Here is a 15617-nt window from a genome sequence, read left to right on the forward strand (position 1 = left end):
AATGTTCCTCAAAGGCCCCTGGTTAGTGGCTGGGTCCCTGCCTATGGCACTATCTAGAGCTCACTGATCTTTAGGAGGTACAGCCTGGTTGGAGGAGGTTTGGTCACTGGGAGTAAACCCTCGATAGGGATGCTGGGACCTCAGACCCCTCCTCTGTCTCCCTTTCCTTCCAGCTATGACGAGGTGGACAGGCCTCCTCCCCCATGAGCACCCACCGTGATCTACAGTGCCACCCATAAAGCAATGGGCCACCAAACACGGGCTGAAACCATGCACGGAAATGAACATTTCCTCCTCCTCAGCTGTTTATTGATAGTGATGGAAGCTGACTAGCAGATTTGTGAAAGAAGTCAGGCCTCTCCTTGAACTCTGGAATAGAGGCCCGGCCCTCCCATGAGACTCCTTCCTTCCCTGGCCATTGAAGCCGCTCAGAGGGACCCTAATGCAAAAAGTATAACTACTTCCAATGACTATAACTGGAAAATTTTTAGAAGGAAGGAAGGAAGGAAAGAAGGGAGGGAGGGTGGGAGGGAGAAAAAAGGAAGGGAAGGATTAGAATCCGAAGTTCAAATACCCATGAGTCTAGAGGCAATTTCCATTTTTAGGAAGATGGATTAGAATTACTTTTCCCTATTTCTTCTACTAAATATAGCTAAAAATTCTAAATATGCCATATGAAGCACACTTAAGAAGACTCTGAAAAGTGGAGGGAAGAGGGCAGCCCATCTAGGACAGTCAGGATCCAAGGCCTGACACAGTGGGAAGTCTTGGCTTTTCTTTTTGCATATTGTATCCCACACACGGAGTATAAGCCAACAACACAGAAATGACAACACAGACGAAAAAAAAAAATCAAAAGCCCTGCTCTCTCAAACACAAAGGCCACTAAAGAAACAGCTTAGTAAGACAACAAACTATTAGCCAATGACCACTCCATCCTGCCAAACACCATGGTAAAAACTGCCATTTACTTCTTCAATATCATTAAGGGCATCATGAGGCTGTAACAAGGTTCCCACGTCCTTGCCCTGAATTTGATCCTATTCCTACCAGGTGGTAATGAGCACTGCATTGTCAGTGAAGAACAAATAGAGAATCAGATCTCCCACCCAGCAAGAACAAAGATTCCCCCACTTCATAAGTCAACAGACACCAAGTGGAAACCTCCATCTGGCAATTACAAGGTGTACTGCATGCAACTTTCCCTGCTGAAGACATGCCAGAGAAATCCAGCTAAGTCAAAAGGTTTAAGTAAGATATAGAGTCTCACAATACTGCAAACATGTACAGGTTTTGGTCCAAGTTACTCATCGTGCATAGAAAAAGGAAGAGCTCATATTCAATGGAAAAAGACAATCAATAGATAGCAACACCAAGATGACAGAGATGAGAGATTTATATGACAAAAAATGTAGAAGCAGCCATGATAAAAATGCTTCAGCAAGTAATTACAAATGTGTTTGAAACAAATGAAAACTAGAAAGCCTTTGATCATGGAAATTATTTTACAAAACGTGTATGTCAAAACATCACATTGTATACCTGAAGTATATATAATTCCTATTTGTTAATCGTACCTTAATAAAATTGGGGGAAAGAAAAGAACGCAAAACAGAATGTCTCACCAAAGAAATAGAACACACAAAGATGAGCCAAACAGAAATTTTGGAGCTAAAAAATATAATAACTGAAATAAAAAGCATTATGATTTAAATATTAGGTATCCCCCAGAAACTCATGTGTGAGACAATGCAAGAAGATTCAGAGGTGAGATGACTGGGTTATGAGAGCCTTAACCAATCAGTGAATTAATCCCCTAATTGGGATTAACTGATCAGTAACTGAAGGTGGGCAGGGTATGGAAAAAGTAAGTTGGTCCCTGGGAGCATGCGTTGGGAATGTATATTTTGTATATAGTGAGTAGTCTTTCTCTCTGCTTTCTGATTATCATGTGAAATACTTCCTTCTGCCACACTCTTTGGCCATGATGTTCTGTCTCACCTCAAGCCCCCAGAAATGAAGCTGAGACCCTGAAACCATGAGCTCCCAAATAAACTTTTACTCTTCTCTTAAATTGTTCTTGTCAGGTCTTTTAGTCATGGCAGCAAAAATGCTGACTAAAACAGCAGCTCAGTAAATGAATTCCATAGCAAAATGGAGGGAACAGAGAGAGAATTAGTGAGCTGGAAGATACAGCAATAGCAACTACCCAACTTGAACAATGGAAATAAAACTGAAACTTTAAATAAAAAGAATTTGCGATACAATGATTTAAAAAATTGATATTCATATCATCAGAATCCCAGAAAAGAAGAGAAAGAGGATGGCTGAAAAAGTACTTAAAATAATAATAATCATGCCTGGAAGCTTTCCATATTTAGCAAGAGGCATAAAGCACTGATTGAAAAAGTCAAGTGAACCCCAAACAGGATAAGCCCAAGGAAATACTCATCAATATATGTCATAATTAAGTTTCTAAAAAATTACAAAGACAAAACTTTGAAACCAGCCAGAGAAAAATCACACTTTACCTTTAGGGGAAACAATTAGAATGACAGTAGATTTCTCATTGAGAACCATGGTGATCAGAGGAAGTGGGACAATATTTTCCAGATGAAGAAAAGAAATGTTAACCCAGAATCCTATATGTAGCCTCTCCCCCACAAAAAAAAATGTCCTTCCAGAATGAAAGGAAAAATATGTCCAGCTGATTTCTTTACAAAGATACAAAAGCAATTTTTTTTTGGGGGGGGGGGCGGTGCTGGGTTAAATTCAGAGCCTGGCACTTGCTAGATAAGTAAGCATTCTACCGCTGAGCCACATCCCAGCTCTAAAAGCTACTCAACTTTCAATGAAGGGAAAATGGTCTTTTAAACAAATCACACTAGAACAATTGGATATTTGTAGACCAAAATAGAGAGGAGGGAACCTCAAACTTAGCCACACATCTTATATGCCTTATGTAAAAAATAACTCAAATGGGATCAAGGACTTATATTAAAATATAAAACTGCAAAACTTTTAGGAAAAAAATAGAAAATCTTCATGGACTATAGTTATGGGACTAGTTCTAGATTTGATGTTTATAAAAACATGATCCATACAAGGAAAAAAACAATTGATTGGAATTCATCAAAATTAAAAATATCTGCTCTACAAAAAGACCCTGTTAAGAGAATGAAAACATAAGCTACAGAGTGGGAGAAAATATTTCAAGTCACATGTCCAACAAAGGGCTAGTATTTAGAATATAAAGAGTCAAGGGTGAAATAAAACCCAATCCAATCAGAAAACAGGCTAAAGACATGAACAGGTCTTCCACCAAAAGAACATACAATGGCAACTGAGTGCATGAAAATATGTTCATCATTAGTATTGTGGAAATAAATGCAAATTTAAAACATGATGTGATATTACTATGAACATATAAAATGGTTATTTTTTTTAAGTGACACTCTAATGCTTTCAATGCAGAGAAAATGGATCATTCACACATTGCTGCTCGGGCTATAAAATGGTAGTCACTCTGGGAAATAAGCTTCCAGTGTCTTTTTTCCTTTTTGAAGTTTCTTTTAAAAATATGACACACAACAATTATAAGACCAATAAATTGCACTCCTAGCCATTTATCTCACAGAAATGATGATTTGTGTCCAAGCTACCATACACCAAAGTATGCAGCAGCTTTGATTATAATAGTGAAAGTCGGAAACAATCCAGATGTCCTTCAATAGATGTACGGTTAAACAAACTGTGGTACCTGTTATGGAAATCTAATTAGTAATAAAAGGGAATAAATTGTTGATATACATTATCACATGGATGACTCTTCAAAGAATTGTTCTCAATTCAATCTCCCAAAGTTGCATTTATATAACGTTCTTGAAATGACAAAAATATATAAATGGAGAACAGATTAGTGGTTGCTAGGGATCAGGAAAGGGATTGGGGCAGAAGGGAAATGGATCTAACTGTAAAAGGCAAAATGAAGGACTTCTGAGGTGATGGAAATGTCCCGTATCTTGACTCTATTGATGTTAATATCCTGGTTGTGATGCTGCCCTGTAATTTTGCAAGATGTTACTATTGTGGGAAACTGTACATAGTATACACAAAATCACACTGTATTAGGTCCTGGTGTTTTTGGTTTGTTTTGCGTTTCTGCTTAGTTTTTTGTTGGTTTGTTTGCCTGCTTTTTTTTTGTCTTTTTGCCACTGGGCGTTGAACCCAGGGCTTTGTGAATGTGAGGCAGGCAGTTTACCACTGAGCTACATCCCAGTCCTGTATTAGGTCTTACAACCGCAAGTGAACCTACAAGTGCCTCAATTTAAAAATTATTTTAAGAAACAAAACAGAAAGTCTTTTTACTTCCAAAAGATTTCAAAAACAGAACTCTATTTGATGCTGCCCTTGTGCAAATAAAAAACAGAAACTGGAAATTGGTTTCACCAAGGGATGCTGAATACGTTCATCCCAAGGAAGGGAAATGGCAGTTTCTCCACAATATGCTTCACAATATTGGAACAGATTTTAGAGATTCTGGGATGGAAGAGAACATTGGACAGAGGCATTGTTTTAGTTTTTAAACTCTTTTCCCAGGCACACAGCAGCTTAACAATCTCCAGAGCCAGACAAACCAAGGAGTTTGTCTGCTGATCCAACAATTTTACAGAATGGCTCAAGGCAATACTCATGCTTGGCAAAATCCAACTCTTTCCAATTGAGCTTTTATTCAGACAAAAGAAGCAGACCATATATTTTCAAGACATAAGGGACCACTTTAACTTTGTTGGCTCCGTGCTTTCATAGGTAAGAATCTTGACATGCAAGCTACCTTGGGATTTTTGTGTCACACCATATTCAATGGTACAAGTAAAAAACAAGGATATATAGTATTGTCACATACTCTTTTGTGACATTTCCAACCTAATCTGGCATCAAGGTGTAAGTAAACAAATGCTCATAATCATAGTGACATGCTAGGTTCTCAATTCATATCAAAGAAAACTATTTTGGATATCATAACATTGATGATAACTGCAGAATGCCAAACTCTATTGCTTTCCATGCTGCTTTTATTTAGTACCAAAATATTTTAATAAGCAAATAATTTAAATGGGAAAGCATCCCATGTTCATGGATAAGACTTATTATTGTTAAGATGTGATGTTTCCCAAAGTTATCTACAGATTCAATGTGATGGTAGTAAAATACCAGGTGACTAATTTGTAGAAATTGCCAAACTGCTCCTAAAATTCATCTGAGAATTCTAAGGACCCAGAAGAACCAAAATGATTTTGAAACATAAGAACAAATTTGAATGATTCATGCTTCCTGATTTCACAACTTAATATAAAGCTACAGTAATCATTAAGACAGTGTGGTACTAGCACAAGGAAGACAAATAGATCTATGGAATAGAATTAAGAGCCCAGAAATAAATCCTCATATTTATGGAAAATTAATTTTTGGCAAGGGTGCCAAAACCATTCCATGAGGATGAATGGTCTCTTCAACAAATACTGATGGGACAACTATATATCCACATACCAAACAAACAAACAAACAAACAAAAAAACATGAAGTTAAACCCCTACCTCACTCCACATATAAAAATTAATTCAAAATGAATCAAAGACATAAATGTAAACACTAAAACTACAAAACTCTTAAAAGACATGAGCATAACTCTCCAGGGCCTTAGATTAGCCAATGTTTTCTTAGATAAGACACCAAAAGCATAAGCAATAAAATTTAAAAACAAATAAATCAGGTTTCATCAAAGTTAAAAACTTTTGTGTTTCAAAGCACATCACCAAGCAAGAAAGTCCACAGAATGAAAGGAAATATTTCCCAGTCCTATGCCTGATAGGATACCTGTTATCTACCAATAAAAACATTTTATCAAAAAAAAATTATTAAAAAAATTTTTAAAAGATACGTGTATCTAGAATATATAAAGAACTTTTACAACTCAATAAGAAAAAGACAATTCAACTTAAAAATAGGCAAAGGATCTGAAGAGACATTTCTCCAAAGATATAAAACTGGTCAATGAACACATGAAAAGATGCTCAATATCATTAGCTATCAGGACATCCGATCAAAACCACAATTGAGGGTAACTCAGTGGTAAAGTTCACAGCACTCAACTATCATGCATGACTAGTATACAGGAGGTCCTGGGTTCAATCTCCAGACACACACACACACACACACACACACACACACACACACCACAATGAAATATCCATTTATACCCATTAGTATGACTACTATTTTAAAAAGGAAAACAAGAAAACTTGACAAGGATGGAGAATAATTAGAACTCTCATACACTGCTAGTAAGAATGTAAAATGATACAGCCTCTTCAGAAAACAGTTTAGCTGTTCCTCAAAAACTCAAGCAAAAAGTTAACATGTTAGTCAGTAATTCTACTCCTACTTCACACAGTCAAGACAAAGTAAAAGTATATGTCCACACAAAAACTTGTACACAATTATTCATAGCAGTATTATTCATAATAGCCCAAAGGTGGCAACAATACAGGTAAACTGATGAGTGGATAAGTAAAATGTGGTCTATCCACACAAGGAATGTTACTGGGTAAAAAAAGGGACATACTGATACATGCTTCAGTGTGGATGGGACTTGGAAACACCATGCTAAATGAAGGAAGCCGATCACAGAGGTCTACATGTTGATTGTATCAGATGAAATGTCTGGAATATGACTCTATGGTAGACCAGGTGTTGCCTGGGGCTGGTGGAATGGAAAGGAAACGGATGGGGAATGACTGCTCATAAGCAGTCTCTCTGAGGGAGCATGGGAGGAATAGGCAACTCTAGATAAGGCAGAGGGGTTGGAGGGAAAGGGAGGGGGCATGGGGTAATTAATGATGGTGGAATGTGATGATCATTATTATCCAAAGTACAGGTGTGAAGACACGAATTGGTGTGAGTATACTATGTATACAACCAGAGATATGAAAAGTTGTGCTCTATATATGTAATAAGAATTGTAATGCATCCTGCTGTCTTATATACATAAAAAAAAGAAAGAAAATGTTCTAAATAGTGGTGATGGTCACACAAGTCTATAGGTTTAGGAAAAAAACATTGATTTGTGCACTTTCAATAGGGGACTTTTATGGTATATGAATTATACCTTAATAAAGCTGTTATAAAATATACATGTATAATTTGTGCTCTCCGAGGGAATGAATTCATAGTAATACAAACAAAGGGTTGAATAAACAAATGATTGTATATAAAGGGAAAATCATCAAACCTTTCATGCAGAAGAATTCCAAATTTTTTATATATGTAATTTCTCTCCAGGGAGTAGAAGCGTATCTTCCATTCCATAAGCACAGGCTATACCTAGTAACTTCCATCCAAAAAGCGTGTATGGAAAAGAGGAAGAAAAATTAACTCTACATAAATCTGGTAAACACTACCTCAAGTAGTGATCAAGGTCAATGTCAAGTGTTGGGTCTGGATGTCCTCCAAAGGCTCATGCCTTGAAGGTTTGGTCCCCAGCTGTGGCCCTACTGGAAGGTGGTGGAAATAGCAGGATATGGGGCCTCATTTAAGTTGGTAGGCCACTGGGGGTGTGTCCTTAAAGAATATATCTTGTTCCCAACTGCTTCTGCGCTTTCTCTCTCTCTCTCTCTCTCTCTCTCTCTCTCTCTGCTCCCTGGCTACCATGAGGCAAGCAGTTTTGCTGTCCTGAGTGCTTCCTGCCATGATGTTCTGCCTCACCACAGGTCCAGAAACATTGGAGTTAGGGACCACAGACTGAAACCTCTGAAACCATGAGCCAATAAAAAAAAAATCTTTCCTACTCCAAGTTGGTTTCCTCAGGTATTTTGTTATAACAACACACCTGGATATGATAAAAATGATGGTTCATCTTTGTGACCTTCCTCCCCCAAATGCATACTCTTAGTCTAATCAAGAAAAAACAAACAGACGTGTCCCACTAAGGAACACACTATAAAATATCTGACCGGTTCTTCTCAAAACTATCAAGGTCATCAAAAACAAGGGAAGAAATTGTCACCACCAAGAGGAGGCTAAGGAAATGTGACTACTTAATGTAATGTGGAATCCTGTAAGGGATCCAGGAGCAGAAAAAGGGACATGTGGTGAAAACTAAAGAAAGCTGAATGAAGTCTGCATTTTAGATAATAATGACATATCGATGTTCCTACATCAATCGCAAGATTGTAGTGTAAGGTGTTTATAATAGGTAAAATTGAATGTGCAGTACATGAGAGCTCTCTGTACTGTCTTTAAATTAGTCCTCTACATCTTAAATTGTTCTAAAACAATTTAAAAGAAAGTCTTTTATGTTTTAATTCTTCTAAAAAGGATTGGAATGGCAGAGAGTTCTCTTCTTCTTTCACAAAAGCAAAGTGTCAAATTTCTTTCGTTGACTGTCTTAGTCAGTTCAGGCTGCAATACCAAAGGTGTCACAGATTGGGTATCTTAAACAACAGTAATTTATTTCTCATGGTTCTGGAGGCTGGGAAGTCCAAGAGCAAGGCACTGGCAGCTTTGATTCCTAATAAGAGCCTCTTCCTGGTCATATTATCACAGAGCACAGAGCAGGGGACAGCCTCTTCTGTCTCTTCCTATGAGGACACAGTTCCATCATGAAGATTCTGACCCCATGGTCTCCAAAGGTTCCACCTTCTAATACCAGCACCTTGGGGATTAGGGTTTCAACATACATATTGGGTGGAACACAGAAATCTAGTCCACAGGAGTTGTTCCATATCTAGGTTTATTTGATACCAGATGTCATGCCTTGAAAGGTCCCATGTTTGCCCTGGCCCCAGAGATGGCACCCACTCACCAGTCCATCTCCAAAAAATTTTGATGACAAAATTACCAAGACAACTGGTCACAGAAAAGTAACTAAGGACAGCTGTGAAGTAAGCCCTTCAGAACGGATAAGCCATTCTGAGGTGGTATTTTTGCCTCTTTCCTGATTGTCAATACCCTCAAGGAAACAGTCAGGAAAGGAAAGAAGAACAATACTGAGAAAGTGAAAATAGTTTGCAAGATGGTCGGCGACCCTAGCACATGAGACACTGAGCAATGCCTGAGGACCTCTACAGAACACCAGCTGAGACAAGGAGCAGGGCCCACCCAATCCACAGCCTACCAAGGCCCATCTTCTCCACAGCACGTCAGTCATGTGGGGGATTGATGGTCAGCCAAGAGGCCCAGGGAGAATATTCCAACAAATGCTCATTTTACCACTTCCGCCAGCGTGTTTTCCACAACTCTATTTCTTCTCCATCCTGGAGACAGTAAAGTGAGTCCACTTCGGGAGAACACTTGGCAATGTATGTCAAGAAATGTAAGCACGACAGGCTGGGGCTCAGTGGTAGAGCATTCGCTTCACACGTGCGAGGTTTGATCCTCAGCACCACATAAAAATAAAGGTATTGTGTCCAACTACAACTAAAAAATAAATATAATAAAAAGAAAGAAAGAAAGAAATGTAAGCACCCCAGCTCAAGGGAGACAGTCATTTCTTTTCTAGGAACCCAGTCTGAGGAAATGGTACAAAATGAGGTCAAAGCCCAGGAAATGTTCTTTATAGTTAATAATGAAAAACTGCTAACAGTGTAAGCGTCCATTAGAGGACCTGACTAAGTAAATTATGGTAGATTCAATTATAGCCAGATGATAGAACCTAAGGTCATCATTAAAAAATATTTGTGAAGAACTCTCAGTGGCATGCAAAATACATGGTAAAAATTCAAGATATAAAATCAAATTTAAGACATGACCTCAAAATTGGGAGATAAAAAACATGTGTCTATAGTGCTTGTTCATCAGCTTTGCATCACTATGACCAAAACCACTGATGAGAACTACTTAAAGCAGGAACATTTCAGCTGAGGCTGTGGCTCAGTGGTAGAGCCCTTGCTCAGCACATGTGAGGCCCTGGGTTCGATCCTCAGCACCACAGATAAATAAATAAATTAAATTAAAGGTATTGTGTCCATCTACAACTAAAATTTTTTAAAAAAAGAAGAAGAAGGAAAAGTTTATTTTGGCTCACTGTTTAAGAAGTCTCAGTCCATAGTGGGCCGACTCCTTTGCTCCAAACCTGAGGGGAGGCAGAGCATCATGGTGGAAGGCCATAATGAAGGAAATCTGCTAGTTCACAGCAACCTAGAAGCAGAGAGAGAGAGAAAGAGGCCAGAGAGAAAATAACACCCCAGGGACCTACGTCCTTCAATTAGGTCCCACTTCCCCGGAGCCCATTCAGCCATCAATGAATTAATCCACTGATGAGGTCAGAGTCTTCATGATCTAATCACTTCCAAACGCACAACCCAGACCCAAACCATAACAATGCTTATAACGGTTATCTCTAGGAAGCAGAATGCCTGGTCACTGCATTTCTTTTGATTTTTTTTTTTTTTAATATTTTGCAATTTTCACCAATGAGCATATATGGGTCTTCTGGATTTAAAATATTATAATTAAAAACAAAAGAAAGAGGGTTTTGTCCAAAATAAAGTAAGGGACGTTGTGGCAGGCTACAGGTCACCTCCCAGAATCCAATCTCCATTCTCTCCTCCTTCTTGCAAAAGAGAGCCCTGAGATTTAGGTGAGCACAAAGACACCTTGCCGAAAGACTTGGGTCCCTGTCTCCCTTGTAGTTGGGAGAGTCATGTGACTGAATTGCCAGGAGACACAGTCCTGAGAAGCAAAGAGGAAGACAGCTGGAGTTTTGCCTGGATCCTGGGGTCTGGAGCAAGGGCCTTGCTGGTCAGGGTCTGCTGGTGAGTTGGGTGGCAGAGACATAACAAGATTAAACAGTGATAGCTCCAGGAATACGGTCACCCTCAGCTCCAGCCCTGCGTCTGGAAGGTAGCACTGCATCTAAGTACTCAGCTGAAGCTGGTTACATCTCCTCTGGAGATTAGATTTGGCCCTGGAGGACCCAAAAGCAGAGAGAGAGGAGAACCTGCAGGATCCAGGGACCCTCAGGCTCACCCCAACCCTCCTTTCACAAACTGCCTGCAGGAATCTCAATGGTTGCCTTAAAGGTGACATCTCCCAGACAGGCTAATGCCTGGTGACCTTCCTTCCATACCAAAAGCCATCATTTAATAACCACCATTTAATAACCAAAATCAGCATCAGAGCCTTTCAAGACCCACCCGAATGTGTGCAATTTGGTGGAGGGCAGACGACATTCACCAAAAATCATGATGTGTTACCCAGTTCTGTGTTGCATCTACACTGATTTCCAAAGAAGGGAGGGGAAGTTTCCCACGGCTGAATATATTTGGGGAGCACTCCATGCTCTGTCTTGATGTAGGAAATTCACACTGCATAGTATCTGAAAAGTTCTGCAGTAAAGAAATATTTGAGCATTTTCCCAGACTTTTAGCCAGGAACCCTGCTTCGTAGAGCACCTATTGACTTCCCTTAGAACACACACAATTGGAAATGCGGTCCTAGCTGCTTTAAAACCTCTTATTTCGCCCTCTGATTATGTAAACATCATATCTGTTGGGATGATCACTGTCATCATTACTTCTAGAATTCTTCTTGACCTTGGAGTAAATTTCCTTGTGGCTGAAAAATGCAGTCAATTTGATTGCACGGCCAAGACTGATCTTTCTGAGAACATTTCCTCACCTTCTTGTCTGATTTTGTCAGTGTAGTATGGGGACATTATTCACATCTGAAATATTTCTTCTATTTCAGCTGGAAGTGATACAAAGTTCAAACAACTAGTTCATTCATCATTTACTCACCATATACTTAGTAAGTTCCTACGGCATGTAAGGCCTTACATACAGTTGAAGTTCTTACACACTGGAAGGAATTGTTACCGGATCCATTTCACAGTTATGAAACCGAGGCTCAGGCTGAGTTGCGTTTCCAAGAGCACACGAGCATCACGACAGAGCCCCATGGCTGGTCTGTCCCCGGAGCCTGGGCTCTCCCTCCCAGTCCTGTGTCATGGGCTCTCAATTATTGCTTGACCTGCATCTTTGACACTGCATGGGTTTCAATTTGCTGTCCCTAATTGGAATCAAATATTTCTGACTCTGGAAATAAATACTGTTAAACAGTGGTTCATGCACAGAATAAATGAACGTCTGTTGCTAAGGAGACATTGGGAAGCAGGTGAGAGAGTGGGAGCCAGATTCCAGCCTCACAGACCCCCCCCCACCAAAGGACTCCACTTGAATGGCAGCAAGGGCTCCAGGTGAAGAACTGAGCAGAGTCCCGGGTGCCTAGGGACAGGAGCAGCTGCCTCTGCACCCTGGCCTGTTGCTGGCCACTGGGCCAGCTGCACTCTTCAAGAGAAGTTAGGAATCTCATGTGTGTACATGTGTGCATGTGCCTGTATGTTGTGTGTGTGAAACCCATCGAGTCTTAATCACTAGCAACTATAATGGGTTAAATAAAGTCGTCCTACCTGGAAACTCCATCCGTGAACTTGACCTTATTTGGAAATAGAGTCCCTGCAAGAGTAGCAAAGGTAAGGATTGAGATGAGATAATACTAAAGTGGGTGGGTCCCAAATCCAATAATGTCCTCCTATAAAACACACAGAGACACACAGAAGAGCCAGGCATGGTGACATATTCCTGTAATCCCAGGGGCTCAGGAGGCTGAGGCAGGAGGATCGCGAGTTCAAAGCCAGCCTCAGCAACTTAGTGAGGCCCTATGTAACTTAGTGAGAGCCTGCCTCTAAATAAAATACAAAAAAAAAGGCTGGTGATGTGGCTCAGTGGTTAAGTGCCCCTGGATTCACTCCCCAGTATCAAAAATAAAGAGACACACAGAAGGCAATATGAAGACAGAGTCAGAGCCCAGAGTGATGCTCACTCTGGCCAAGGAAGGTCAAGGCCTGCCAGCCTCCACCAGAAGCCGGGAGAGCGGCGCAGGATGTTCCTCCCCCCAGAGCCTCCACAAGGAACCAGCCCTGTGCCCACCTGGCCTTCCGAAGCCTGGCCTCCAGAAGAACGAAAGATTAAATTTCTGCTGTATCAAGAAACCCAGTTTGTGGTAATTGGTTATGGCAGCCCCAGGAAACAAAAACAGCAATGAACTTTAATTTTTAATAATACCACATGAGCCAACAAAATCCGTTTGTGTTCCAGGTTAGGCCTGGGAGTCGCCCGCCACTCCAACTGGAGTCAAAGGGCACTTCCTGCCCCAGAACCTTCTCCCAGAAAACGGGGTGCCACTTCCCCAGTAAGTCGGTGCAGACAGGGCCTCTCTTCTGAGGCCCAGAACTGTTATTCCCAATATCCTCCAGGCGTCTTCTCTTGCAAGAGTTGCAGGAAACTCAATTTAAAGTTTCCCAAACCTGGTTGCGTTCCCTAACGTGTGGACTTCCTAGGACGTGGACTGGTGTGCCGCAGCTGGTCACCACAACTCCCAAGAGCCAATCATTTAATACTCAGAAAATGTACCTGCTGGTTGTTAAAGGGTTGGTCCTGTGAAACCAGTCATGCTGGGAGTATTTATACCACTGAGGCTGGCAAGTCCCACAACAGGGACTCGTGTTTCGAGAGTCAGGTTGCCGGCGTGCCCCCCAAACCTCCCTTCCATCTTCCAGGTGAAAAAGTCCAAATATGTTTCATTTCACACTCTCTCGTGGTACTTCCCATCCAGTCACCGAATCCCATCCGTCCTCTCTCTGCAAGGGGTCATCTGTCTCTCTTTCTCTCCCTTGCCATTTCCCTGGCCCTATGTCAGCTCCCATCCTCCTTGCATTTGAGCTACGGCAACGGTTTCCTGATTTTCACCCTACCACCACTTACATCCCTTACACAAGGAGTTAGACATAAATGTCTCTCCTTAGACATTTTTAACATCTAAATGCCTTCGCTTGGCATTCAGAGCAGCGCTAGTTGGGCTTCTTTCCATTGTAAGTGGCAAGAACTCAACTCACACAAGGGAACTTGCTAGTTCATAGAACTAGGGAGTCCAAGGGGGATGAGGATGCAGGTATAGCTGGATCAGGGCTCTGGCTTCTTCCTCACTACTTGGCTCGGTCTCCCTCTGCCAGGTTTCATTCTCAGATATCTTCTCTTCCAATGGGAAGCAAAAGATTCAGCAGCTGCCCTGAATCACACCCTTCTAGCTCAGCATAGTGTGATAGCACGATTGCCCTCATCTTCCCAATCTTTCAACCTTCCCTGAATCTATGCCTTGTCCGTGGGAATTTTCAATCCCTCTTATCCAATTTCCCATCCCTTGACTCTGAGTTTGGCCATGTGACTGACTTTGACCAATGAACCCATGCCTGGGCTAGCCCACTGCAGATGGTACAGAAGGCTCTGTGCTGAGCTACCCCAGCCATCCCTGCCACAACCGGCATAGATCACAGACATCCAGGCAACGCTCAGCCATGTACACAAGCCCAGCCATGTTCGGCGGAGCTCCACAGACTTGAGAGCTAAATATATTGCCATTGCTGTGTGCCACTGAGGTTAGGTGATTGCTCGTTACACAGCATTATTGTGGCATTACGTGACTGATACACTTAGTTAACTCACTGCAGAGAATTTCTGTGTCTATATAGCAACCTCAGGGGAAGCTAATTACCTCTACTTACGCCCCATGCTCAGTCCCTGAACAAGAGATCACCAAGTCTAAACAGCCTGGGTCCCAGCCAGGGTTACCATGACTGAGTCTCACTAAGACTCCATGGAAGCAGAGGGCAGACCTGCATGGCACGAGGAACTCCCTCCGGCCCAGCTGCCACTCCCTCCTACTCTCCTCCCCAAGCATCCTGCTTCCCATTCTGAACTACTTGCTCTTTCCTAAACCTGCCACTTGCATCTCTTCTTGCTCACGCTGCTTCCCCTCCCTGAGAGACCTTGTCCTTCCTCCTTCTGCAAGGCCTTCTCTACTCTCCAGACCCTCTCCCAAAGGTCGGTGGGGAAGACAGAGCCAAACCAGAAGCTGAGAACAGAATCCAGAGCACAGGGCAGGGCCACTCAAGGAGGCCTTTCTGGATGCCGTTCCAAGATCACCAATCTATGTAGGAGCCCAGGACCCAGATCTGGAGTAGTGAGAAGAGCTGGGACCCATGAGCAAGTCCAAGGACCTATACAAGCCCTCTGCAGGGTCAGCTCAGGGATGGGCGGAGGTGGCAGGAGTGCAGGCAAGCCAAGGAGCAGGAAGCAGGGGACAGGTGGAAATGGACTACAGTCCTGGGCACAGAGCCTGCATTGAGCAAATGCTTGGAGGCAAGATCAGAATCAAAGGGGCTGAGAGCAATAGAGAAAAACCAACCTCAACACCACAACACTTTTCAACCCTGTAGGACATTCCAGGCCCTGGAACAAGAGCCTACTCATATTATCTCATTTAATTTTCAGAACACTTTGATAAAGCAGACACAACCACCATTCACAGTCTACAGGGCAGGAGCTGATGCAGAAGAAGGTGGTGTGGCTTGCAGCTGGTGAGCAGCAGAGCACAGGTGCAAGTCCAGCCTCCAACTCCACTGCCCATCCTTCCCCTCCCCCCAGTACTGAGGATTGAACCCAGGGTACTCAACCACTGAGCAACACCCCCAGCCCTTTTATTTATTTATTTATTTATTT

Source organism: Marmota marmota, unplaced genomic scaffold (assembly GCF_001458135.2).
Source record: "Marmota marmota marmota unplaced genomic scaffold, marMar, whole genome shotgun sequence".
Taxonomy (NCBI): domain Eukaryota; kingdom Metazoa; phylum Chordata; class Mammalia; order Rodentia; family Sciuridae; genus Marmota; species Marmota marmota.